The sequence below is a fragment of the Macrotis lagotis genome, chromosome X, assembly GCF_037893015.1.
Source record: "Macrotis lagotis isolate mMagLag1 chromosome X, bilby.v1.9.chrom.fasta, whole genome shotgun sequence".
Classification (NCBI taxonomy): Eukaryota; Metazoa; Chordata; class Mammalia; order Peramelemorphia; family Peramelidae; genus Macrotis; species Macrotis lagotis.
The window spans coordinates 223952381-223979719 of NC_133666.1; the positions used below are offsets into that span (position 1 = coordinate 223952381).

General features: G+C 36.8%; 1 protein-coding gene across 1 annotated transcript in view; it reads left to right on the forward strand.

The window, feature by feature from the left end:
• Positions 1-27339, forward strand: part of LOC141503001 (adhesion G-protein coupled receptor V1-like) — a 138767-nt gene that overhangs the window by 46393 nt on the left and 65035 nt on the right. The window lies entirely within an intron of this gene.

Below are 27339 nucleotides of genomic sequence, written 5' to 3' on the forward strand. Positions count from 1 at the left end.
TTTTTGAAACAGCCTCCCCAGGCAGTCATACCTAGCCAGCCAGCTAGCTGGAGGAGTCCTTAAGCATTTTAAGTCTATCTTTGGAATTTATCTTCTGTTGCTTCTTAGACATACTTTCACCTAAATTCTTATGTAAATTTTAGCACCAAATTCATTTGAACTTATATAATATCCCTAGGTCACTATTTTGGGTCCCCGTCAGAAGATCCTGGGAATTCATCATAATAAAACTAAAAAAAGATCCTCACTAGAAATGAAGTAAAGGGAATCCTTTCAACATAATCATGCACCAAGTTACCCTACAGATCAGTTGATTGATTGCAAAATTGAAAGAGGCCAGATAAGGCTAGTGACCTTCCTTCTACATTATGCCTTTGTCATACATTCTTGCCAGTCATAAAATTATTCCCAGACCTCTCTTCCAGCAAAGAATCAGGAATCACACCTAGATCCTCAAAATTTAATAGATATGCATGTAACATATCATGAACTTTAGAATGATGTAAGCAAACATGACCATACATAGACACAGAATACATAATACATATAACAATAGTACATATATATAGCAACATTTCATACTCTAGGCCAAACACATAGGTCTTGTGTAATGGTTAAAGCATGGCATCACTTAGCAGGGTGGTATATAGTAGCCAAACACATAGATCATATGCAATACATATTACTTTCTGGTCTACATATGTATTAGAGAAATACTTAGCACCTGGACTGCATATTGCATTAGCCGACTGATGCTTACTTGTATCAATCTTACATCAAAGGAGGCTCTAATTTCCTTTTTACCTTGGTTCTTATGTCATTATGTAAAATTTCTTTTTTGGTATTTTTCCCTCAACCATCTGTTTTCCATCTTAACCCATTATTCTTTTTCTTAATCCATCTACTTTATCTTTCCTCTCACTTCCTCCTCCACCCTTATTATTAATAACCCTAGTGATTTTTATGGTAATTTGTTATTTCACTGGTGCCTTTTCCTTTGGAAAAATGTAATGTGTCTAGAACTGTTTTCTCTATTTTAGCTGTTCATAGTGCATCTAGGTGGCATGAGATGTAGAGTCAAGAAAATCTGAGTTGAGATATAGCTGCAGATGCTGGCTATATGACCTTCAGCACATCACTGTCTGCCTCAGTTCCCTCATCTCTAAAATGGGGATGAGAATAGCCCCTACCTCATAGATTGATCATGAGCACTATATACATGCTAGCTATTATTATTATTATGGCAAGTTCTAAGGCACACGTGAATGACATGGCACTCCAAACTGCTTTCTGGAGCAAGGAGGTGGGGGTCTTCAGTTTTAGGAAGAATAAATAAATTATCTATTCCTTAAAGGTTGAGCAGAAATACTAAGGACCTTCAAGATCTATACTACTTTATACTATGAGTTAGAATTCCAGCAATGACAAGGTTGAGGAGCCATAAGTCAATTATTTATGTTTTTAAAACTTTATAGGGGAGTTGGGGAGGGAACATGTAGAGAATGGAAGCTAACTGAATTCCCGCTATGAAAGTCAACAAGAGTCTCATAGCTGAACCCCAGAGGAGCTTTTGAACAATCTGTCCTGATTGTCTTTGGCCTCGGTGTTACCAACACATCTACTAGCCCTGATCTGAAGCACTGAGCAGCTGTCCTGCTGTGTCTACCCTTCCACAGGAAGAAGTTGGCAGCTCTCCTAGAGTTAGAGTTGAGAGGAAAAGTCTAGGGTCTCTGGTTAAAGCAAAGAAAGTTTTCGTTGTTATTATAGACTCTTCAAGTCGATCTCCTCCTGGGTGCTTGTTTCTTGAGCCACTTTTCTCCTTTCATCATGCTTCTCCTTTGGCCCCAGCCCTCTTACCCTTGGATGGCATAACTCTGCATCTTTATCTTGGCAGAGACTTAACTGAAAAATATATCTTCGTCTCTCACAAGTGGACTTCCTAGCCAAAGCAGTGAATGGATTCCCAGACACATGGACAGCAGGGAACAGTAGCAGTTATTTTTACCCCTCTATGCCTGTTTTGGCATGGGCAGTGAGAGCTCTCACCATGGCTTCAGCAGCCTCAGGCTGAACCTAAAAAAGGATGGAATTCAGAGACCTGTGGAAAGGTGAGAAAATAGGAGTGAATAATGTTGGTCGTGATTCAACTGAATGCTGCCAGGCACAGTGTGAGGGAAAGAGCCCTGGATTTGGAGTCAGAGAAGTTGAACTCATTTTCTGGCTCTGAAGTTTTTCTACTGGGGTATTTGGGGCAATAGGCTGCCTGTCTGTACCTCCAGTTTTCTCATTTAATAAATTCTCTAAGGGACTTTGCATCTCTAAAAATGTGATCCTATTAACTATTGCCATAAACAAGGAAGTTGCTCTCCTTTGATTCTCTTCAAGTTTTCAGTCCTTGGTATGTGCTTATTTGAAGATTAATCCTCCCCCCCAGACACTAGGTCTGTAACAGTACAGAAATCCTGTAAGGTAGATCTAGCAGGTCAATATTGATCTCAGTATTTTAGATCTGCTTTAGAGCAATCATGTATGATCAAGAACTCTTGTACCTCTTTCCTGGGCCTACTCTAAAAATGACTGAAATTCCCAGGATGAACTCAGAGCTAGCTTATTCTCTTAAAAAGACCTCCATTAATGACATGGGGCATGGCAGGATTACATTTCTGAGATCCTTTTAGAAGAGAATGAGATTGGCATGAGTCCTAGTAAATCTAATAGGGGTCATGTAGGAAATAATTATCCATACTGTCTCTCTGCCTTACAATATTTGGCTCTATTGTCAGACAGGGCAAGAATGAGATGTTAGAAGAAGAATGAAAGGACACAAAAAACGACCACAAGGTAGAAGAAGAAGAGCATACTCTTAAGTAAACCAGGGTTATCAAAAATGAAATTATGTAATGCAAAATTCTAAGAGAGCTATTTCAATTTAAAACCTAAAAAGATAATCAGTCATATTTGAAGTTAATGATTGGGCCTGGTAAGAGAAAATCTTTACCAGAACCAAGTTCAGGACCAATAGATAATCTGGTTGTTATGATGGGAACACCTGAATATTTTTCATTCTGAAGCTGGTATAAGTTGAATGAGCAGCCTGAATGAAGTGAGAAGCACAATAGGAAAATGTCAGAGCAAGGGATTATGGAGTATTTAATTTTTTTGGCAAGGCAGTGGGCTTAAGTGACTTGCCCAGGGTCACACAGCTAGGTAATTATTAAGTTTCTGAGGTCAGCTTTGAACTCAGGTCCTCCTGACTCCAGGGCCACTACCTAGCTGCTCCTGGAGTATACATTCATTAAGGTACATGAGTTAAGTGCAAAAGTCTGACCTAGCTGAACCAAGATGTGACTGGATGATTTCTTCCCAACTATAACTCAGAAATCTGCAAGTCATTTGGGATGGAGGAGAGACCTGCGTGCCCCATGCCATCTGTATCTTGTATTCCTGCTGCAAAAAAGTCGGTTTTTTTAAAGTTTATGGATTATTGTTTTTCCCAAGGAGAAGATGACATCACTAAATATGAGCTGCAGACACATTTAGTTTTTAAAAAAAGAAAAGAAAAGAAAAAACATACCTCAGGAAACATTTTTGGTTTTGTTTTTGTTTGTGTGTGTGTGTGTGTGTGTATGCATATGTGTATGTATTTTTAAAGAATGTGATGCCTGTAAGTCATTTGTGTCTGGAAAGAGTTGAGCAAGTTTGAAGTTGGAGCTAACCACAATTGGTTGAAAATTGCTAAACTGTGTTTCTTTATTTTCATTAAAATGTCAAAGGCTGTGTTTTTGCCTTGACAAAGGTCAATCTGGTTTAAGGGAAAAAAAGCAAAACACCTAGATTTGTACCATCAGTTTATTATTGAGTTAAAATTTCAAAAGCATTTTGTCTCCTTAGAAAGCTAAGTACAGGAAAGCTTTAGTGACCCCAAAAGAGGAAAGACTAGATCACCATCAGAACCACCCCTCAGGTTTCTTTTCTTTCCTCTCTACTGCTTGTGAAAACCAACCAGGAGAAAACTCATTTTGACAAGACTGTTCTCTATGGTTTCTGCATATGTGTATGGAATTGTATGTGTTCAGTATAATGCAGAGTGCTGGTTGGGAACTCTCTTAATTTTTCCCTCATGTGTATCTTCTGTCATACATACTTAAGTAGAGCAGAACTGTGGAAAAAATTTCCTAATGAACACATTTCACAGTGGCGGTTAACAAATGGTATACTAGAACTTATTCCTCCAGGAGAAAAGTTAGTTATTTTTACAACTAATGATATATTTGATGATACAGATGTAATGTTTTATCCTAGCTAGAAGAAAAGCTGTAATAAATTCAAGGAAATATGATGAAGATCATTAAAATGATTATTTATTATTTCAAATTAATCTGGCCTCGTCATTATTTAACCATATAATCATGTAAATTCCCATTGGAATGAATCTTTTGGTCATTAATTCAGTAATCATGTATGAAGTGTTTACTATGATAAATGTACAGCAGCTAGGTTGTGCAGTGGATAGAGTAGCCCTGGAGGAAGGAGGACCTGTATTCACATCTGGCCTCAGCCACTAACTGAGACACCCTGGACAAGTCACTGAATCTTTTGGCTTGTTTCCTCATCTGTCAAATGATCTAGAGAAGGAAATAACAAACTCCTTTAGTACCTTTGCCAAGAAAACCCCAAATAGAATCACAAAAAATTAAGACTGAAAAACAATTGAATGAAACCAATGGCAATATGGAACTAAGATTAAACTACATGTCTGTGGTTTATAGATCAGGTCAGTTAGGCTCAGAGAAGCTTCCCCCCCATATTGGCTTCCAAGTCATGAATTGTATGGCCAAATTAATTCTGAAAAACTGTCCACTAAATTACAAAGAAGGTCAGATTTGTATTGGTGAAGGGATTACCCACACCAGTAAAACAATAGCTCCTTTAAGAATTAACTATGATGTTGAAGGAATTAGAATTGGGAAGGAAGAGACAAAACTCTTGCTCTTTGCAGATGACATGATGGTCTACCTAGAGAATCCCAAGAAATCATCCAAAAAACTACTGGAAACAATTAGCAATTTTAGCAAAGTTGCAGGTTATAAAATAAACCCTCATAAATACTCAACTTTTCTATATATGTCTAGCACGATACAGCAGGAAGAGCTAGAAAGAGAAATCCCATTCAAAGTAACTTCAGACAATATAAAATACCTGGGAGTCTATTTGCCAAGACAGACTCAGAAACTTTTTGAAAACAATTATAAAACACTTCTCACACAAATTAAATCAGATTTAAATAACTGGGCAAATATCAACTGCTCATGGATAGGTAGAGCTAATATAAAACAATGACAATTTTACCAAAACTAAACTACTTGTTTAGTGCCCTACCAATCAAAATTCCAAAAAATTACTTTAATGAGTTAGAAAAAATTGTAAGTAAATTCATATGGAGAAATAAAAAGTCAAGAATTGCCAGGAGCTTAATGGAAAAAAAAAGCACAAAAGAAGGTGGCTTAGCCCTACCTGATCTAAAATTACATTATAAAGTATCAGTCATCAAAACTGTTTGGTATTGGCTAAGAAATAGAGTGGTGCACCAGTGGAATAGACTAGGTGTAAAAGCAGGAGATGATTATAGTAATCTGCTTGTTTGATAAACCCAAAGAGTCCAGCTATTGGAATAAAAACTCCCTCTTTGATAAAAACTGCTGGGATAATTGGAAGTTAGTATGGAAGAAACTTAGATTAGACCAACACCTCACACCCTTTACCAAGATAAGATCCAAATGGTTACAGGACTTAGACATAAAAAACAATACTTTAAGCAAATTAGAAGATCAAGGACTAATCTACCTGTCAGATCTATGGAAAGGGGAGCAGTTTATGACTAAGGAAGAGTTGGAGAACATCACCAAAAACCAATTAGATGATTTCAAGATTTCAGTTACATTAAATTAAAAAGCTTTTGCACAGATAAAATCAATGTAACCAAGATCAAAAGAAATGTAGTAAATTGGGAGACAATCTTTACAACTAATGATTCTGACAAAGGACTCATTTCTAAAATATACAGAGAACTGAGTCATATTTTTAAAACAAAAAGCCATTCCCCAATTGACAAATGGTCAAAGGATATGCAAAGGCAATTTACAGATGAGGAGATCAAAGCAATCCATAGCCATATGAAAAAAAAATGCTCTAAATCATTAATTATTAGAGAAATGCAAATTAAAGCTTCTTTGAAGTACCACCTCACACCTCTCAGATTGGCCAATATGACCAGAAAGGATAATGATCATTGTTGGAAGGGTTGTGGGAAATCTGGGACACTATTACACTGTTGGTGGAGCTGTGAACTCATCCAACCTTTCTGGAGAGCTATTTGGAACTATGCCCAAAGGGCAACAAAAATGTGCATACCCTTTGACTCAGCAATACCACTACAGGGTCTATACCCTGAAGAGATGATGAAAAATGGTAAAAACATCGCTTGTACAAAAACATTTATAGCAGCCCTGTTTGTGGTGGCAAAGAATTGGAAATCAAGTAAATGTCCTTCAGTTGGGGAATAGCTTAGCAAACTGTGGTATATGTATGTCATGGAACACTATTGTTCTATTAGAAACCAGGATGGACAGTAATTCAGGGAAGCCTGGAGGCTTTTTGGCTTTTTGGCATGAACTGATACTGAGTGAGATGGGCAGAACCAGAAAAACACTGTATACCCTAACAGTAACATGTGGATGATGTTCGACCTTGAAGGACTCCCTCATTCCATCAGTGCAACAATCGGGAACAGTATTGGGCTGTCTGCAAAGGAGAGTGCCATCTGTATCCAGACAAAGAGACATGGAGTTTGAACAAAGTTCAAGGACTATTCCCTTTAATTTAGGAAAAAACAGATATCTTACCTCTTAGACTTCTTGTCTCTTCCTTAAGAATATGATTTCTCTCTCATCACACTCAATTTGGTTCAATGTACAACATGGAAACAAAGTTAAGACTGACAGATTGCTTTCCTTGGGGGGGGGGAAATAAGATTGGGGGGGAAATTGTAAAACTCAAATAATTTCTTTAATAAAAAAAGAATTAACTATGATGCTGTGTAGGGAATTGTACCAGGTGTTTTAAATGGAGACAGTGTGCGGACCAATGGAAAAAATGCTGACTCTAGAATCCTGGGGCTTGGGTTCACTACCCGTGTGACTTTGGACAAGGCCCTTCACCATTCTGGGTTTAAGTTTCCTCATCTGTAAAATGAACCACTTAGTCTCTGAGATTCATTCTAGTTTTAAACATATGATCTTATAATCCTCAAAAACAAAGTTGAATAATGCCTTAGTCTGTGTCTTCCAGGATCTTACAAACTAATAAAGGAGAAGACATATCTAGAAGTAACTACAGTGAAAGAGCATAGGAGCAGTTTAGCAAAAAGAGAAAAGAGATTTGAAGAAGAAAGCATCTACCTGGGGAGATTGGGAAACTTCATGGAGGATGTAAAAGCATATCAGAGTTTAAAGAATGTTGAATCTAATGTCAAAGAACATGGGTTCATATCTGGGTTCCACCACTTAGTTCCTGTGTAACTTTAGTAAGTCACTTTCCCCCACCCCACCCCTCTAAAATGAAAGGTGAGGCCAGATGGGCTAATCAACTGATTGGTTGGAGGGCCTGAAAGAAGGAAAAGTAAAGAATGACTCTGAGGCTTCAAGTTCAGCAGATGGGGCCATAAATAGAAATACCTTGCTTTGTTTAAATCCATTTTGATACAATAAGATCCAAGACTTGAACCATTAGCTTATTGTTGATTTAAAGCTTCAAAAAGCAGCCATAGAGGAAAAGGTGATGCATGTTCTCCAAAACTTTTATGGTTTCTCCTTGTTTTGTAATTAATCAATATGGCTCTGGAGATAAAGAACTGATAGTTTATCTGCATAGAAGTGATAAAGAGGGAACTAAAGAAGGACTAGGATGGAAGCTTGGAAAACACACACTTAATGGGTAAACAGAGGTAGAGGGATGGGCAGAGAAAACTGACAGCTGATCAGAGAAGTGGGATGATAATTACAAGAGAGAAAAATTATAGAAGCAAAGAAAGGATAGTGCATTCCAGAGAAGAAGGTATTCTCCAGTGTCTGATATTAGAGGATTGAAAGAAAGACACCACTGTAATGTCAATAAATTGGCTTTTCAGTAGAATAATATAGAAACCAACTTGCAGGTGGTTATGGAGTAAGGGAGTATGGAGGAAGTAGAAGCAATACAGAATAGAAAATGCTGTAGAACATTGGTGATGGAGAGAAAACTTAAGAAAGCAGCAGGAGGGGTGGCTAGGTATCACAGTGGATAGAGCACTGGTACTGGAGTCAGGAGTACCTGAGTTCAAACCCGGACTCACTTAATAATTACCTAGCTGTGTGGTCTTGGGCAAGCCACTTAACCCCATTGCCTTGTCCCCCCAAAAAAGAAAAAAAGAAGGTAGTAGTATCATAATTCATTTCTAAGATGGTCTCCATTACCTAATGGTGATGGATAAAATTCCAGAGAAATAAAACTTCTTGTGTAATCTACAAAAATAGTAGCAGGAATCAAGGTAAGATAATTTTTTTATGATAGCAAAATCTATACATGTATTTTGAGTGAGATTGATAATCCTACTTTTAATTAATAATTAATAAAGTCATTGAGGAGACACAAATCAAAGAAACAAATGGAAGGGCTTAGCCTTGACAAAAGTAAGGAAAACATTATCCTCTGACATAAGAGGAAAGATGGAACTTATGACTTAGAACATATAGAGTAGGGGTGGCTAGGTGGCACAGTAGATAAAGTACTGGCCCTGGAGTCAGGAGTACCTGGGTTCAAATCCGGTCTCAGACACTTAATAATTACCTAGCTGTGTGGCCTTGGGCAAGACACTTAACCCCATTGCCTTGCAAAAAAAAAAAACCTAAGGAAAAAAGAACATATAGAGTAATTGAGGGATTCAGGGAGCTCATGCTAAAAGGCTTCAGTCTTCTTAGAGATGGATTTAGGGATTTGAGGTTCAAAGGAGAAAATTGTCTATAAGATGGATTGTCAACCTATGACAGAAATAACTGGGAAAGAAGCATTATGATTTGGTTAAATTACAATGAATTTGAATCAAAAGACTGAGTTTTAATCCCAAGTTGCTACTTAGATGTGTGACCTTCCTGAATATACTATTTACATGTTATTTCCTTGATTTTTTCACTTCTTTTTCTCATCAGTGGATGAACTAAATAATATTTAAGGTCCCTTCTAGATCTAAATTCTATGACTCTATAAAGAAAAGATTGACTGACAAAGAAAACAAAATTTGACACCCATTGTTACAGAGGTGAAAAATCAAATAGGACTGCAACATGTGGCCTGCAACTGGCTCTCTCTCTTGTCTCCAAACCAAATTAAAATTTAATTGGGAAATGTATAGCAAAATAACTAAAAATAAAATAAGACATACCTATTACATTTTAAAACTAAGTCATATATGACCTACAGGAATTCTTATGTACAAAGTGGTGGCTCCTTTTTATTTGAATTTGACAGCATCTACTCAGCATGTATCTTATCTCCACAACTTACACAAATTCCAAGGGATTCTCCTGTATACTCCAAGGTAATTCTGCAAATACAGAGTCATGGAAATAGAATTAGTCAGTGATTCTTGTGAAAAAGATCAGAGCTTTTAGAGAACTATAGGATCAATCCCAGTTCACAGAGTAACTTAATAACCCCAGACTCTATTGGAATATTAGATTAAAGAGTCATAGCACCCAGAAGAAGGGAGGTGATAGTTCTACCATCAGCTATTCTTCATCATATCATATCATATCATATAGCTGGTACTATATGAATTATTTGTTTCAGTAATTAAGGAAAAACACTGATAAGCCAGAATCCATCCCAGATGACAAAAAGACTGGAGATGTTTTTATATAAAGATCAGTGGGGAAAAAAATTGATAATGTTTACCTAGAGAAGGAAGTATTTTGGAGGAATGCCACCTACCTTCAAGTATTTGAAAGAGTTATCCTGTGGGAGATCAGTCAGACACATTCTGTTTGGTCCCAATAGTAAAGATTTAGAACAATGGATGGAAGTTAGAGCAGGTCAGGTTTATTCAATTTTTTTTTTTTTTGTGAAGCCATGGGGTTCAATGACTTGTCTAAGATCACATATCTAGTAACTATCAAGTGTTTGAGGCCGAATTTGAACTCAGCTCTTCCTGACTCCAGGGGTGGTACTCTAATCATTGAACTACCTAGTGTCCCAGAATTACTCTTGATATGAGGAAAAATTCCATATCAATGTATCCAAAAAATTAGAATGTGGTTCTTCCTCACAGGAAAAGTTCAGGTAAGGCTGGAGACCACTTGTTAACAAGGACACAAAGAAGTTATGGCAGTTTGGTCAGACTTGGATTAGACTGTATGGCTTGGAGGATGGGGCACACTGAGATTCTGAGCCTGTGTATCTTCTTGGTATAATTTGAGTGTATAAGAGATACTCAGTTGCTAGTTGTTTAATTTAACCTCTTGGTTAGCATCCCCCATCACTATATTAACAGAAACACATAGTATATCTGGCTGTAATGATGGATCAGATTTGTCTTTGTCACAGAGCTTCATTCTAAAGCTCTATTTTCATTTTATTTGTAGGGTTCTTAATTATTCTACTGTATAGTGATAGAGCCTTTGATTTCATCATTACATAGCTCTCCTAGATGAGGAAATTCCCTTTACCTAAGTGAGTTAGGATAACTTGTAGTTTTAGAGTTGCCTAGAGTCTTGAAACTTCTTTCCCAGTGGGTTTCAGAAGTAGGATTTGAAACAGGTCCATTATCTAATCCCTAAACTATGCTGCTTCTCAGCTTTATAGTGCAACTAAAGTAATTATGTTTTTTTAAAAATATTTCTTCAACATCTCTGAAATATTCAGTGACAACTAAGTTCATTAACTGTCCTTAGCAAGATGAGGGTACCCATAGTGTTCTCAGAATTATGGCCTTAGCAATGAGTTTAGAGTACAGGCAGCACATCCCAGACTAGTCTAGTGCCCTTGAGAAATAGGAAGGCTTATATTGTGCCTCACTGAGCTCACTAAGTTTACTGGAAGTGCATAGTTTCCAAGTGCCAAATTAAGTAAGTCATGTAGCAAATGTTTATTTTGTTCTTCTTTGAAAAAGTTGCTTTGGTTCTTGTAAGTTTTCCTGATGGAAGTATTCCAGAAAATGACCTAAGATATATTCACAGTATTGAGCTGGAAACAGGATTTATTCCATGGCTTGGCTCTGTCCATCAAGGGCTATTTTTCACTGGGAAGCCAAGGCAGGCAGAGGGGACAAACTCAATAGGGAACATACCCTATTGGAACTAGATAGGTTTCTGATACTGGAAAGGCATCCGTACAATCATTCTTTAGATTCTTTATTAACAGAAAAAAAAATTAAAATCTTGCCGAGTGACTCCATAGATTGCCGCACCTCACTGCCAGAAACAATACCCGATGTATTTTCCCAACCTGCCTGACTATAGGTGTAGTTGTTTATCTTGTTTTATAAACTGCCTGGGAACAGGGATGAGCTTTTTTTTTCTAGATTACATAAAATATAAGAGACTCAGATCGCTACTTGTTATTATTCCCATAGGGTTATACCACGCCTATCCTCCAAAGCATTAAGGTATAGTGTTTATTAAATAATAAAAAACATTACTGGATATTTGGGTCATTACAAAGGAAGGTACTTAAAAAGTTTATGCCTTAGAAAAATATCCATTCAGCTGAATAAACATTCCACAGATTCAGAAAGCAGGCCAGGGGAAAAGCAAGACTTTATATGCAATGTTAGAATCAGTATCAGAAATAAGGAGGCTTTCTTTCACATGAGACATCAGACTCTGTTTCTGGGATAATTTATATCTTACACTTCTTGCATAAGAAAATTTTGAATCCTAAAAACCTGAGATATTTATGCATAACATCCTCAACATACTTGTTCAGTAACTCCAAAGATGCAGGCATTCTTTTCTTTACTTTTCTCTCTCACTCAATAAGAATGTCACATTTGCAAGACTCTTATATTCCATTCCCCTTCTAAGAAACACTGGACAAAGCTTGCTCCAAGTCTTGCCTCAAACTAATATTATATGAAAGCATCACTCATGAAATCATAAGCATTATATATCATGGAATGTGCCCTGGATTTGAAATCAATACACCTGGGTTTCATCACTAGATGATCTTGGACAAATCGCTTCTCTCTCTCTCTCTCTCTCTCTCTCTCTCTCTCTCTCTCTCTCTCTCTCTCTCTCTTTCTCTCATTACCTATTGAGGATGCTAGGCAAAGGGATTTCTAAGTTCTCTTCTGACTCTAATGGTCTGAGATAATTCATAGAATCTCAGTAAATCCCAATAAGTCACAATCCATATCTGATCAAGAGTCCCTTCCACAATATCTCTAACAAGCACTTATTCAATCTTTGCTGGAATATTCACAGTAATAAGGACAACACTATACATAAGTCACCCCATTCCACATTAAGGTAGCTCTGATTATTAAACAACATGCACAAAATTGACCTGAAATCTGACTCAGCATTTTCTATTCTGTGCTTTAATGCTACCATGTGGGACCAAGAAGAACAATTCAATGAATTAGATACAACTTCCTTTTCCCAACTCTCTTATGCCCAGTTTTTTCCATTAATTATTTATTGTAGAGTAAAAAATTAATACAAATTAAGTATTTGAAATTTGCTTACCCTCCCAGGGAAAGTTTCCTTAGTACATTAGCAAATAATGCAGAAAATGTGTTAAAATGATAACATTATTGTATTGTGTCCATATTAATGAGATGAACACTGGATTTTCTTGACCTAATCACTTTATAGAATTTGAGTAAATCAATTAATCTCTCTGAGACTCAGTTCCTTCCCTGAGACCCAGTTCCAGGTATTTAGGGAGATGGAATTCTAGTGGATGATCTCTATGGGTATATCTTTGAGTATCTGTTTGTTTTAATAATCAATACACCTTTATTAAACTCCAGCTCTGTGGCACTGTGCCAGACATTGACTGGGTATTTAAAATATTATCTCATTTGATCCTCACAACAACCTGTGAGGAAAGTGCTATTATTATCATTTTTTTTTTTTACAGTTGAAGAAACTGAGGAGGGCAGGGGTTAAATGATTTGCCCAGAGGCACATAACTAGTAAGTGTCTGGAGTAGGATTTGAACTTAGTTCTTCCTGATTCCAGTACCACCTAGGTGACCCACATTTTTATCACTTCATAATTAATTGGAATATATAAAAAATTAAAAATCTCTTGTGTTTATCATTTATTGATTTATTTAAAAGCATTTGGTTCAAAGGAAAAAAATGCCCTTGTATAGGTTCTTTACTAACAAAGTCTCTTACATCCATACAAAAAAGATCATTCAACAGTCCTTGACAGAGAGAACAGGAATAATCCTGCTCAATGACTTTCTCATAAGAAATACCAGCCAAAGTATTCACTACAGTAATGGAGGAGATTCAGTTCAAAATCCAAGTCAAAAAGGGATTGCCTTTGGACAATGAGGTCCTTCATGTTCCATCAGGCCACTAAACCAAGAGCTCCCAGAAGAGTTTTTTTAATCATTCAAAGATGTTTAGTTTATCCATTCACATAGGAAAGACCAGTGGGTGAAGTATTTTTCTTGCCCATTTTACAGATTTCCACAGGCATTTAGATAAATAAAGAGAATTTATGGGCAACTAGGTGGTGCAAAAGATAGAATGCAAGGTCTGGAGTCAGAAAGATGGGTCTTTCTGAGCTGAAATCTGGCCTCAGACACTTACATAGTTTTATGACCCTAGCTAGGCAAGGCATTTAACCCTGTTTGCCTCATTTTCCTCAACTGTAAAACAAACTGGAGGAGATGGCAAACCATTCCAATATTTCTGCCCCAAACCCCACAATTATGGTCATGGAGAGTTGGACATGGTTGAAATAATCAAACAACAAAAGTGGCTTATCTACCATATCACTGTGTGTCTACAGCTTCTCCAGGTCCCAGAACATATCCAACCCATACTCTAAACCCAGAAAGTCCTAGAAAAGACAGTTTAGAAGTATTGTCACAATAACTACTTCTCAGAGTAATCAAAGGAGCATAGGAAAAACAGTGAAGGCTTTCTAAAAAACCCTTTAATTCAAGGCCTAGGGAGGAGAAGAGAGAGTGGTCAATATCTAACGGAAGTAGGCATAGGAAAACAGGAACCTGGACCACCTCTCGATACTTCTCCTTTTCTATGCATTGTGCTGTGGTAGATAACAATTCTATTCCCAGTTTACTTTTTCCTCATTGTTTTCTGGGATAATTCCAACCTTTTCTTCCACCTTGTTCATTATCAGTGAGGTGTAAGTAGGAGTAGTTCAGCTATGAAAAGAAATTATATGCTGTCTTGCATTGCCTTGTCTCCCTGTACTTTCAAACATCACTCATCTTCTTCCACTTGGCCAAGAAGTGGATGCCTCCACTGTCATTTCCTATTTGGGTTTAAGTTTGGACTCTTGAGAGGAAGTTGGAGAAGAGGAAGAGGATATTACCCTATAAATAAATCAATAAATAAATACACACACACACACACACACACACACACACACACACAGAAAGGAGTAGCAACTAAGGTTGAACCTAAGTGGATCACTGAAGTGCTTTTGGCCCATGAACAATAATGTTGATAACTTTATAATGAAAAAATTCATTCATGTTCACATATAGTAAGCAATAGAAGGATGCAGTTATCATTACAAAAATCAAAAATTTACCTTAATTGTTGACTTGTGAGTGTACATGCTTACAAGCCTGTGGTGTCAGAGGTTTTTTGGTTTGTAAGTTAGCCTTGTTCTCCTGCTTCCCTTTCCAGAGATACCACCTGTTGTTTCTGACCAGAAATATCTCTTCTTTAAATTACTGAAGAACAGAAGACAGTTTCACATATAGTCCTTTTGAGCTTTTCTCAGTTTTTTTAATTGTTATGAATAACAAAGGAAAATTCATTTCAACAAACATTTACTAAGTATCCTGCTGAGTTCACAGCTTCCTAGGAGTTGCTGGTGGAGATACAAAGTTTAGATAAGACACAGGCTTCTTCCTTCATGGAACTTACAGAGAAACAGATGGGAATGAAAATCTCAATGCACTGTCCACCCTCCCACCCATTTCCCAATTTCTTTCTTTTTTTTTCTTTTTACTAAGACCCTGTAGGCCAAGATAAAGTCACACATAAGTGCTAACCCCAACTCTTCTCTGAACCATTTCCATGATCTCTTTATCTTTCAATTGGAGGAGGCCAGAAACAAGTAGGAATTTGAGTTGTGCCTAGAGTACTGGCAGGATTACTAACTGTGCAGTCCTAACATGTTAAACTTTTATCTGGGTTTCCCATTTTCAAATGATCCCCCCCCCAAAAAAAAAGAGTTCCTGAGCTTTCTCTGCTGTCCCAGCAAACCAATAATAAACATACTATTTCTACAATGGTATATACTACATTCCTCCTGATTTAATACCTGATACTTTGCCATTTTTCAGTACTTGGCAAATTCAGAAGGATAAATTTCATTGAGAAACAAATGTTCCCTCAAAGTTCCTAGTAGGATATTAAAAAAACACTGAGGCAAGAAGACTTCAGTGAGCCTTCCATGTTGGAAAAGCAAAACAAAACTTCTGTAATTAAAACCAGAGACCTCAAGATAAGCAAGCAGAGGAATAAAGGAGAAAGACTGAAAAAGACGGAAAAAACAAACATGTTTGGAACTCTTCCCACAAGGTGGACTGTTAATTTTATCAGAATCATGTTAATAGAGGGTGTTATGAAGAGCACCATCCTAGATATTATTCATAAAATGACATGGAGGGTTCTTAGTACTAATGGAGAGAGATCAAAAGAGTATTTCATTTTTTAAACTTCTCTTACCACTCATGCCCCCCAAGCATGGTATTCTGACAAATTCAAACAAATATATCCAAATTTGCAGACTCTAATGCTGGTTGATTCAAACAGATTACAGTACTATACTTCATGGTTCTCTAACATTATATCTTCACTAAAGCAATAAGAACATTTAAGAGACAAAGGAGTGTCCAAATTCTGTCCTCATGTGTCTTCAAGTTGGAGTTGCTATTAGTATTGTGCCCAGCATTAACTGTTTATTAACAAGTTCATATTTGTAGGGAAATTCTTTGGTAACTCCCTCACCATGTTTCTTTTTAATTTTACTGAACTAGAGGCTAGAAACTTTTAAAAACAGTTCTGAAATCAAAATCATGGACTTATGATACCTAGGCAAATAATCAGTCAATTAACAAGCATTTATTAAATACCCACTATGTTTCAAGCAAAATACTAAGCACTGGGAATACAAAGACAAAAATTAAATAGTGTCTGCCCATAAGGGGAATGGTATAGAATCAATTAAAAAAAAACATTTAAATTGAAATGTCTGAGAAAAGTGACACACAACTTGAAATTTCTAGTTATTGCGAAAGTCAAGACTGATTTCTATCATGAGCTCAAGAGTTCTGAGCTATAATGAAGAGAATGGGAGAAAGAGATTACCAGATTGACCAATGAGATGCAAACCAGATCAGGTCAGAAATGAGGCAGCTGAAATCTTCTATGCCAGAATGTGACCTGCACTTCTAGTCTAGATAAGATTTTTTGTTAGTGTTGTTCAGTTGTGTCCAATTCTGTGAGCCCATTTGGGGTAGCAAGTCCCAGTTAAGGAGAGAAGACAGGAGAAAACAGGAAAGAAAACAAAATAGAAACATTCTCAATACCCATTCTTTATATGAAAATCTTCCCATTTTGCATTTTTTCCTTCCCCAACATAATTTTAAATGTATGATTATCCTTCCCAAGTTCCTCGAGAAGACAACTTCTGAATTTAGGGCCTTTCTACTAGAAGCCTTTCATCCCCATGTTTAGAGTAGATAACCAATTCAAAACCCTCAAAGGATAAATTTATCTGATGTGAATTCTCTATACTCTCTTCAGTTCTCAAAACTCAGACTCAACACTCTCCTCTCCTCTCTGTGCTTATATAAGAAGAACTAAACTTACTCTTGATCCAATTCTCTCCTACTTCTTCCAGACATGACTCCAGCAGTCATTCCTTCTTCATCTTCAGACTCTTATTATCAGCTATCTTCTCTACAAGATATCGCCAAAGCAAAAAACCTTTCCTTTTACTCTTCTACTATATTCAGTTATCTCCCCCAGTTATCTCTTCCTTTCATTACTTTTTTAAATTGTCTATACCTGATGTCTTTGTCACCTTGCAGTCAATCATTAATACACTCCAAACTCCTAGCTTCTAGCCTTAACAGGCCATAATAGTTATTCCATTAAAGGTGAGCAATGATATCCTAATTAACAAAACCAAAGGCTTTTTTTAATCATCCTCCCAGATTCTAGAGAATTTTTGGCATTGTTTACCAAGCCTTTCCTTGGCTTGTTGTCCTGGATCTTCTCTACCTGATCATTGTTTCTTTGCTGGTCTCTCATTCTCTTTCTGATACCTGGGTTCATCTCTTTACACTCTTCTAGGGCAATTTCATTTGCTCCCATGACTTCAACTTCTGTATTTGTTCAGATGACTATGATTAGCTTTGATGATATTTTTTGTTATATTTTGGTATATTTTGAAATACTGGTGATTCATTTTGAACTTGTCATCTGCTAAAACTCCCAGGTGTGGTTTTGGTTTTTTTCCTCTCCCATCTTATAATTATGGCTTAATTTTTGACCCATGTAGAAATTTATATTAATTACTACCAAATTTCATCTGTTTTTATAGGACCCACTTTTCTACACTTTTCTGGAACCTGATCCAGTCATCAGGTTACATAAGTCTTTAAGGTTCACATCATCTACAAATTTAACAAACACGTATGTCTTCATTCAGGTAAATGATGAACTCATTAAACATCAGAGGGCCATGAACATATTCTTGGAACTTTTCAATAGAACAGGGTTCAACAAACTACAGAGGGCAAAATCTATCCCTCTACCATTTTTAAATACAATAAAATTCTTTAGCTCATGAGATGGCCATACAAAAACAGGTGCGGGCTAGATCTGGGTCATAGTTTGCCAAACCCCACTCTAGACACCTCCTTCCAAGATGATATAATCCTATTAATGGTACTTTGGGCCCAGTATCAACCAGTTCAGAATCAATCTATCATCATCTAGCCTTTGTTGCAGTGAGGATATCAAATTCTTAGCTGAAATCTAAGTATACCAAGTCTATTAATATTTTCCTGATCACCCTGCCTGATTCTGACTTCCAGAATGTGAGGATTTAGACAAAACCTTAGGGTCAGAAGTACAGGTCCTTTCTAAATATGAACCATTCTACTGAATTCCCAAATCTCTGCTTACTGATCTCCTGTAAGAGGAAACCCACTACCCCCTCAGAAAAAGGCAATGACCTATTCTTGTTTTGTGGCAGTGGGTTAAGTGACTTCCCAAAGTCAGCTTACAGGTATCAAGTGTCTGAGGTCAGCTTTGAATGCAGGTCCTCCTGACTCCAGAGCTGGTACTGTATCCACTACACCACTTAGTTGTACCTGAAATGACCTCTTCTTAAGAAGGTTTGCTGACTTTTAGTGATAACTACTTCCCTTTCTAAATGCTCACAAATCATCCCCTTAAAATGAATTCTAAAAATTGCCAGGAGTAGATCTTCTCCAAGATCTTTCAGACATCACTAATGGGAGTTCAGCAATCACATCTTTTCAAACTCTAGGGTAAATTTTGGCAGGATTCAATGACTTAAACCATTGATGGAAGCAAGGTACTTACCTAGGGGCAGCTAAGTGGCACAGTGGTGAAAGCTCTGGGCCTGAAGTCATGAAGACTCATCTTCCTAAGTTCAAATCTGGTCTCAGATACTTCCTAGCAGTGTGACTCTGGGTAAGTCACTTCACCCTGTTTGCCTTAGTTTCCTCAATTATAAGATGATCTGGAGAAGGAAATGGCAAACAACTCTAGTATTTTCTCCATAAAAACCCTAAAGAAGAGTCATACTTGACTATAACAACAGTTAAATAACAAAACAAAGGTACTACCTAACCACCCCTTTACTTACCTTGAGTTTCTATTTCTGATGACCATTTTTGTTCTGTCCTCTATCCAAAGGTTATTCTTCTTGGAAGAGAAAACAAATAAAATTAAAGTTGAGTAGGCTAACCTTCACATTGTCATCAACTATCATCAGCTTACCCAATTCCAAAGCATCCTTTTTATTGTTTCTTAGCATTCATTACCAACTAACTTCTCCTGAGCTTTAGTACACTGATACTCTGCTTATCTGACTTCTATTTTGTTCTACTTGTTCTCAGATGTATGTCCTTCTTGCACTAGGTGGTATAGTGGATAGAGCACTGGCCTTGGGAGTTTGAATCCCTCGGACACTTGACATAAATTAGCTGTATGGCCTTGGGCAAGTTACTTAACCTTGATTGCCTCACATCCAGTACCATCTCCAGTCATCCTGATTCATAACTGGCTACTGGTAGATGATTTAGCACAGCACCCCCTCACTCAAATCCAATTTGTATACTTATAGTCTTTCAGAATAAAGGACAAATATCATCATCATGTTATATATATATAGCATTTTAAAAATTTTGTTTATGAAAGTTTCCTGTAAATCCAAAAATTTCATTCTATAGTTTCCTCATTTTGCCCTCATCAGAATAATCTCTTTTTGTCTTAGAATTTAATTCTTTTTTCACCAGAGGAATTTAATTCTTTAAAATTATGGAAATGATTTTCACTGAAAAATGTTAGGCCTACCTATACTTTCTCTGAATCCTTTGAGATCTGCTCTCTTAAAATCTAGGGTGACCCACTCTTCTCAATTGTTTTTTAAATCATGAACTCTGTAGTTGAGTAAATACTTGCCCCTCCCCGATTCTATTTTTTTCATCAACAACCAGTCACTTGAAGTTGGTCAGGATCAGGTCTAGAATAGCAGTTTCTTTTGTCACTTTGTTGACCTTTTGAAGAATGAGATTATCATTAAGTAAAGTCACAAATTTAGTTCTTGCTCTTTTGAAGAAACAGAATGCCTGCAGATGCCCAAATAGTCAAACATCATGTTTCTGAGCATGTCGGTGATTTCTTTTCCAGGCTCTTTAGCTCCTTCCTCCTCCTATTCAGGTGGTCTACAAAATACCTGTCTTGTTAACTCTGTCTAGTCCCTGGGACCTATGTGACTACATGCTATATTCATGACTGAAAGGGCATGTATGGACTTGAGTCATGGGAACACAGAATAGGTTAAATACATAAAGGAGTATTTGGAGTATATCCTATATAAACCAGTGTCAAAAAGGGGGAGCATTTTTTTTCAGATCTGTCTTAACTGTTTGTTCTTCTGGGAGCTGTTTTAAAAGGCCTAAGTAAAACTTGATGGGCCAAAGTGTAGCTAAAATTTGACACCTGCACTTGACACCTGTAGATCTTTCCCAAGTAAGTTTTATATTTAATAAAGAGAATTTTAAAATTATTATTTTATAGGTCTCATTGATTCTATAATCTCTTTAGATTTTGACCCCATATTGGGTACTAGTTTGAATCTGGCCTAAAATAATACCCCTACAACAATATTGTTTATTTTTCCACATTGCCTCTTCCCAAACCAAATACTCTCCCTTTAGTTTTCTGAATTTCCTCACATGAGTATATAGTGCAAATGTATAAGGGTACTCTGCATCTTCTTATACTTATTCTCTTCCTTTTGAATGAATTATAGATTTTCAGAGTCATAATCTAGTCACAAATCCCATCCTACCAAGTCTCCATGAAGAGATTGGTATACACTAGAGTTAACTCTTACCATTTTGAGATACACAATTGTTAAATGTTCTGTTTTAAGCATTTATACCTCAGAAATAAGCAAATGCTACAAACTAAGTTTTGATTTGTTTTACTGATTGTCTAAAGACTTAAGAAAGTGATGGAGAAAATTCAGGTGAAAATTAAAATTGTGTCTTACATAAAAAAAAACCAACCACTTTTTTCCCCCTAAGAGCCAGCTCCTTCATTTTTATCCACACACTCCTGCCTGTAAGATCAATTTAATATAGCAAATATTTATGTGCTTGGTTTATGCAAAGTACCACTCTAAGTAATCTGTCACTGCTGTCACTGAGCTTACTTTCTATTGGGAAGAAGTAGCATTTGCATAGATAAGGAAATACAAGCTAATATGAGGGAAGAAATTTAACAAGTCAGGGGCATCAGTAAATATTCCTTTGGGATTTAACTGAGCCTTGAAAGAAGCTAAGGATAATTGGACATGAAGGTAAGAAAGGTTTGCATAACAGTCTTGGTGAACATCCTGTGATAGCCCTGAGATAAGAGGTGGAATACTGTGTTTAGAGAGTAGGAAGTAAGTCAATTTGGCTAGTATGAAGGGGAGTAATATACAGTAATTTGCAAAAGTAGAGTTGGAGACTTATTTGTTACAAGATATGTTTTTCTTTTTCTTGGTTGATTGAAGAGAGTAAGATGCAAGGAGGGGAAAAGGGAGGAAGGATTAACAATAGTGATATCCCCCCCCCAAAAAAAAAGGTCAGTGGAATTTTTTTTAATGCACAGAAGGAAGCTCTGGAGAAATAACAGACAAGCTGAACATTTTTGACAGAAATTGGTAGAATTTATATACTTTTTTAAAAAAGAAAATCAAGATTCATAGATTCACATTTTGATATTATGCTATATTTATGGAAATATGGAAATACCCCCCCCCTTTATTCGCTGTAAAAGTTCAGAATGAAAAAAGTTTTGAGGTAGTTTGTTTTTTTTTTAAACCTGGAGACAGGTTATAAAGGATCTTAAAAAGTCAAACCAAAGAGTTTAAATTTTTTTCCCTATTCAGAATCAATAGGAAGCAATATAGTCAGAACTTTAGGAAGACTTTTCCCATAGTTAAGTGGAAGATAGATTGGACAAGGAAGAAGCTGGAATAAAGGAGATCAATTAGGAGGCTATTTCAAATCATCCTGGGGAGAAGTAGTGACCTGAATGAGGATGATGGTCACAAAAGGAATGATGATAGAAGAGATGTTGTGAAGGTAGACCTGACAAGACTCAGCAACTGACTGGACATGTTGAAGGGGGAAAGAGTTAAGGGAGAATGAAAAGATGAGGATGACTTTAAGGTTGTTAATTGATGTCATTGGAAAATTGATGGGTCCTTCTAACAGAAATAGGGATATTTGGAATATGGATAAGTGAATGGGGCGAGTTGGCAAATGTGCCTCTTTGGAGTAACATTTCTAGTTAGCCCATGCTGAGATGGAAATAGGAATGAATTTGGAAGCAAATGACCTAAGTTTGATTCCCAGCTCTGTTCTTTACTACTGGAGACCCTGGATGAGTCATTTCATCTCTGGAGGCTCTACTTTTCTCATGTATAAATGTGGGGTTTGGATCAGATAACTTCTAAGTTTCCTTAATACTCTAAATCTATGATTCTGTGGCCATTTAATTTAATTTCTATCCATTGCATTTGTATACATAAACCTAAATTCATGGAATTTTATTACTGGATCTCTTCTTGCATATTGTCTTTAGTGAATTACTGTCTTTCTCTTTTGCTATTCTTCCTCTTGTGATTCTACTGTTACCAGAGTTGACAAATCTATGTCATTAATTTTCTCTTTTCTCATCACTTTTCAGATTAAATCCTCCTTGATTAAATTCACACAGCTCTAGAAAAATGTGTTTTTACTGACCTTTTTTAGATTTATTTCATCCCTTGCCAAGAACTCATCATTTTTTATATTTTATAACTTGGTTCCCAAACCCAGATTCCATAATTAGACACAATCTTCTTAGCCAGCTGTTTACTTCCCATAGCATGCATTCTTCTTTTGAATCACCTACCATAAGTCAGCAGTAGTAATGAAAAAATCACTTATGTCCCTCAAGGTCTTCAATTTCTTATTCCAAATGTCTCCCTGGATGTCTAGTGATATTTCAAAAGTATCATTTCTAAAACTGAGTTTTATTTCTCCTCTAATAGATTTCCTTCTGGCTTGACTATTTTTGAATGTAGTACCACCAATCCTGTTCCCAAATGTAAAAGCATGGAATTATCTTTGACTCTTCCCTTTCTCTCACATCTCAAAATTAATTAAATACCACATATTTTGATTATGGATTTATAATACCTCTGGTTACCTCTCTACTCAAGTAGAGAGACCCTTACCCCTGCTTGACTGTTCCTACACTTGCTACCCCCTCTAGTCATTTTATATGTAGGGTAAGGAATTAGACCTGGAATTTTCCTGATATATGCAGAATGCTCAGGCAAGGAGATCCCCTCCACCAATGATATTCCCCACCTTCTTTGCAACTTAGGAAGTTGCCTAGAACACTGAAAAGTCATAATTGATCCAGAGTCATACAGAGTCAAGTTAGTGCTTGAACCCATCTTCTTGACTGTGAGGCTGGTTCTTTATCCAATATGTCATTCCTTGGCTCAAAAAACATTAATATTTTTCTATTGTCTACCAAGTCAAATTCAAATTCTTTTGCCTTGAATTCAAGGCCTTAAGTTTTATGACTCCAATCTACTATTAACTCTTATCTCATATTATTCTGTTCCACATATCCTGTGCTTCTATCAAACTGACCTCTTCTCTATCCACTGACTATGCACTGAGCTATAATAGTTTTTGCATTTGTCCATGCTTTTTCTTTCTTGTCTTTGCCCAGTGAATTCTTATGCAGCATTCATAGGTCAACTCACATATCTCTTCCAAAACACTCCTGTGTTTGTGATCTTTCCCCACTGGATTTAACATTGGACTTTGTCTTGCAACTTTCTAATGTGCTTACCAACTACTTAGATATTTCATTGACTCTGAAATCTCAAATACGTGCTTGCATTCTGTGTCCTCCTTGTCAATGTTCTCACATCCATTCTTTCTCTAGTTCTCTTGAAACTGTGTGGTAGCAGTTGTCTGTCATCCTGGTGAAAGGATAATCCATAGAGCTGGTTCATCAGCAAATAAATCATAAACAGTTATTGCACATAGACATTGAATAGAAAGATAAGAATGGGTCAGACTCCCTTTGGAAAATAGTAATCCCACACTTCTCCCTGAAATAAAGACCCATTTTCTTTATAGTAATAATCTTTCACTGAATCTACCTGGTTGTAAATGATGGAATATCAGTCTATAAAGAATTAAAGTTATGGTTCCCTAAAGGACAATGGAAAGGGACATGATAAGAATGAATAGTGGATGCAATGCATTATCAATGAAAAATTGTGCCAGAGAAGTTATATAAAAAATGTCATCATAAACTTGTATGCCTAAAAAGTAAACCAGCTATGTATCAAAGTATGGGAATAACCTGGTTCTGCCTTTCATATAATATTATGTATTATAGTTATATATTTTAATATTTTATTCCTACTCTAGACTATATACACCATGAGTACAGAAACTGTGTCTTATCTAAATTTTGTAATCTGCATCAGCTCCCAAGTGCCTCTATGGTTTGTATGCTGTAGACAGAGGTTTAATAAGTGTCTGTGGAATGTGTTATCAACTATCATGGCATCCAGGTCATGGACTGACCTTGAGCACTTCCTGGTAGGAAAACTGTGTAGGAGCATCCACACGTCCATCCCAGATTTTATTGAGGGAGGGAGGAGAAAAAGGAGTTACAAAAGAAGAGAGGAATCCCAACACCCAAAAGTGCACAAAGGCCAATTGTCCTGAACTCTTTGAATAGACTCTTACTCTGTAAGATTTCCTAGAGGAAGGACTTATGAATAGCTCTTGAAGTTTTAAGACTGCTATAGGGAAGCTTTGCCTGCCTTCTCACAAAATGTGTTTATTTGTTTATTTGGGGGGGAGAAGAGGAGAAAGAGGTCTAAACCCAGGATTTTATCAGAGCTCTGAACCAGTTTAGAAAATCCTACAGCTACGTGTAGATAAGACTATCTTAGATGCCTGGGACACTTAAAGGTTAAGGGACAGCCTATCTTTGTCAGAAACATGATCTAAACCCAGATCTTCTTTATTCTAAGGATGGTCTTCAGTTTACCATACCAGGATGCCTCATTAGCAAGATTATCTCAGTTAATATTGCAAGGATGTAATCATACAAAATTAGTCACTTTGAGATTTTTAGATTGATTTCCCCCAAAGGAGCATAGATTCTTTTGGGGGGTTCTTTGTTTTGTTTTGGGTTTTTTTAATTGTTTTTGTAAGGCCATGGGGTTCAGTGACTTGCCTAAGATCACACAGCTAGGTAATCAATAAGTGTCTGAGGTTAAATTTGAACTCAGGTCCTCTTGACTCCAGGGCCTGTGCGCTATCCACTGCGCCACCTTGCTGCCCCATTTCTTTTTGTTTTAAGGTTCCGTATTTTTAAACAGAATCCACAAAATTTTTCTAATTTGGTAAACTAAGCACATGCTTACAAACACAGCAAGGCTCCTTAACTAAGAATAAAACTCTCAGAAGCTAAACAAGAGGCAGAATTTTTGCTTAGTTCCAGTTTATTTCTGACAAATTTAAAAGGTAGAAGTATGTATTGTTCCCTTTACTTATGGTGCCTCATTTTTTGAGAATATACTATACAAATAATATATATATATATGACTTAAATGAATGATTGTGACAGAATTATTTATTAATGTTATTAATTAATTTATTTCAGGCAATTGGGTTAAATGACTTGTCCAAGGTCACACAGCTAGACAATTATTAAGTGTCTGAGGTCACATTTGAACTCAGGTCCTTCTGACTCTAGGGCTGGTGCTCTATCTACTATGCCACCTAGTTGCCCCAACAGTGACACTTTTATAGAAAGTCCCAAGCAGGGGAGAGGACAAAGGTTGTCAAGGTCTCACTCCTTTTCGTTAAGCCATCAAAGTTTGTGATTAGATACATTTGACTACTTAGGTCCTCAGAAGCTCATACCATTCAGGGACTCACTGACAAAGATACCCCTATTTTTGAATTTCATGATTTCTGAGTGGCCTGTTTGGAGGAAGCTGACTCATTGATATAACCAGACCCAGATTTTAGTTAAAGGTTAGCCCTCAGGCATGGAAGCTCTAAGTTCCTCTATGCCAGTAAATGCAAGGTCAGAACTGTCTGGAAAATCTATGGGAAAAAAAATCCCACTGCTTTCTTTTTTCTCCTTTTCATGCCTCAGGTAATACTGCAGCAATATTATCTTTGGCATATTTGAAAAGGACCAGTAAGGCAGAACTTACACCATCAGAAAAGAGCCTAGGCAATTCGTCTTTCTTCTATCTCCAAAGATAAAAGGAAGGGAAAAAAAAAACTGAACCCTGTGCTGTACTATATGGCTCTCAACTCAGAACAGAAAGGCACCTTGATTAACATTTTCTCTCAGTTCTGGGAAAAAGTCATTTTTATCCTTGTGAAATATCCAACTCCCAAAGATGTCACTTAGCCCAGGAATAGGGCATCATTTCTTAGAAGGCAGTATTGTGGTCAGGCACTTTGGCTGTTAGGAATTTTCTGTGCATAGAATTAAATTAAACAGAATAGAAAAATGACAAAGTAGATGCACTTTTTTTTTTATTTTAAGGTGGTAGAATTCCAGTAGATGAGTAACGACAACATCAGAGTTTTGGGGAAGGCGCTCTTGATCCCTTACTTCATTATCCGTTTTTAATCATTGTTGGTTTAAAAAAAAAGTAGCATCACTTCTTCTATTCAGAAATGTGAATGTAATGAATATTGTTTTATCAGTCATGGTCTTTAATTGAAGAACACCTGTGTCTACTGGACCAGGCTGTTGAGTCCCACTTCTGGATTCTCTCAATCTTCCCCAGGCGAGCATTGGAGGGTCAGAAGACAAGGATGACAAAGGAGACAAGTACTCCATCAAGATCTCCAAGTGCTTTGTTTATTCACTGAAACACTAGTGCCTAAATACTCTTCCGGTCTCTAATCTACTCCCACTCCCCTGGCACTTAGAAAGATAAGACTCTGGTGTTCAAAGACACCAGGTGAAGATAATTCACAGTGTTCCCATACACAACAGTTCCCAATACTGGGCACATATTTTTCTAATGACAAGGGATGGATTTAAAAAAAGTATTTTTAAAAGTAAGGAAGAGGTGGGCGGCTAGGTGGCACAGTGGATAGAGTACCAGCCCTGGAGTCAGGAGTACCTGAGTTCAAATTTGGCCTCAGACACTTAATGATTACCTAGCTGTGTGACCTTGGGCAAGCCACTTAACCCCACTGCCTAGCAAA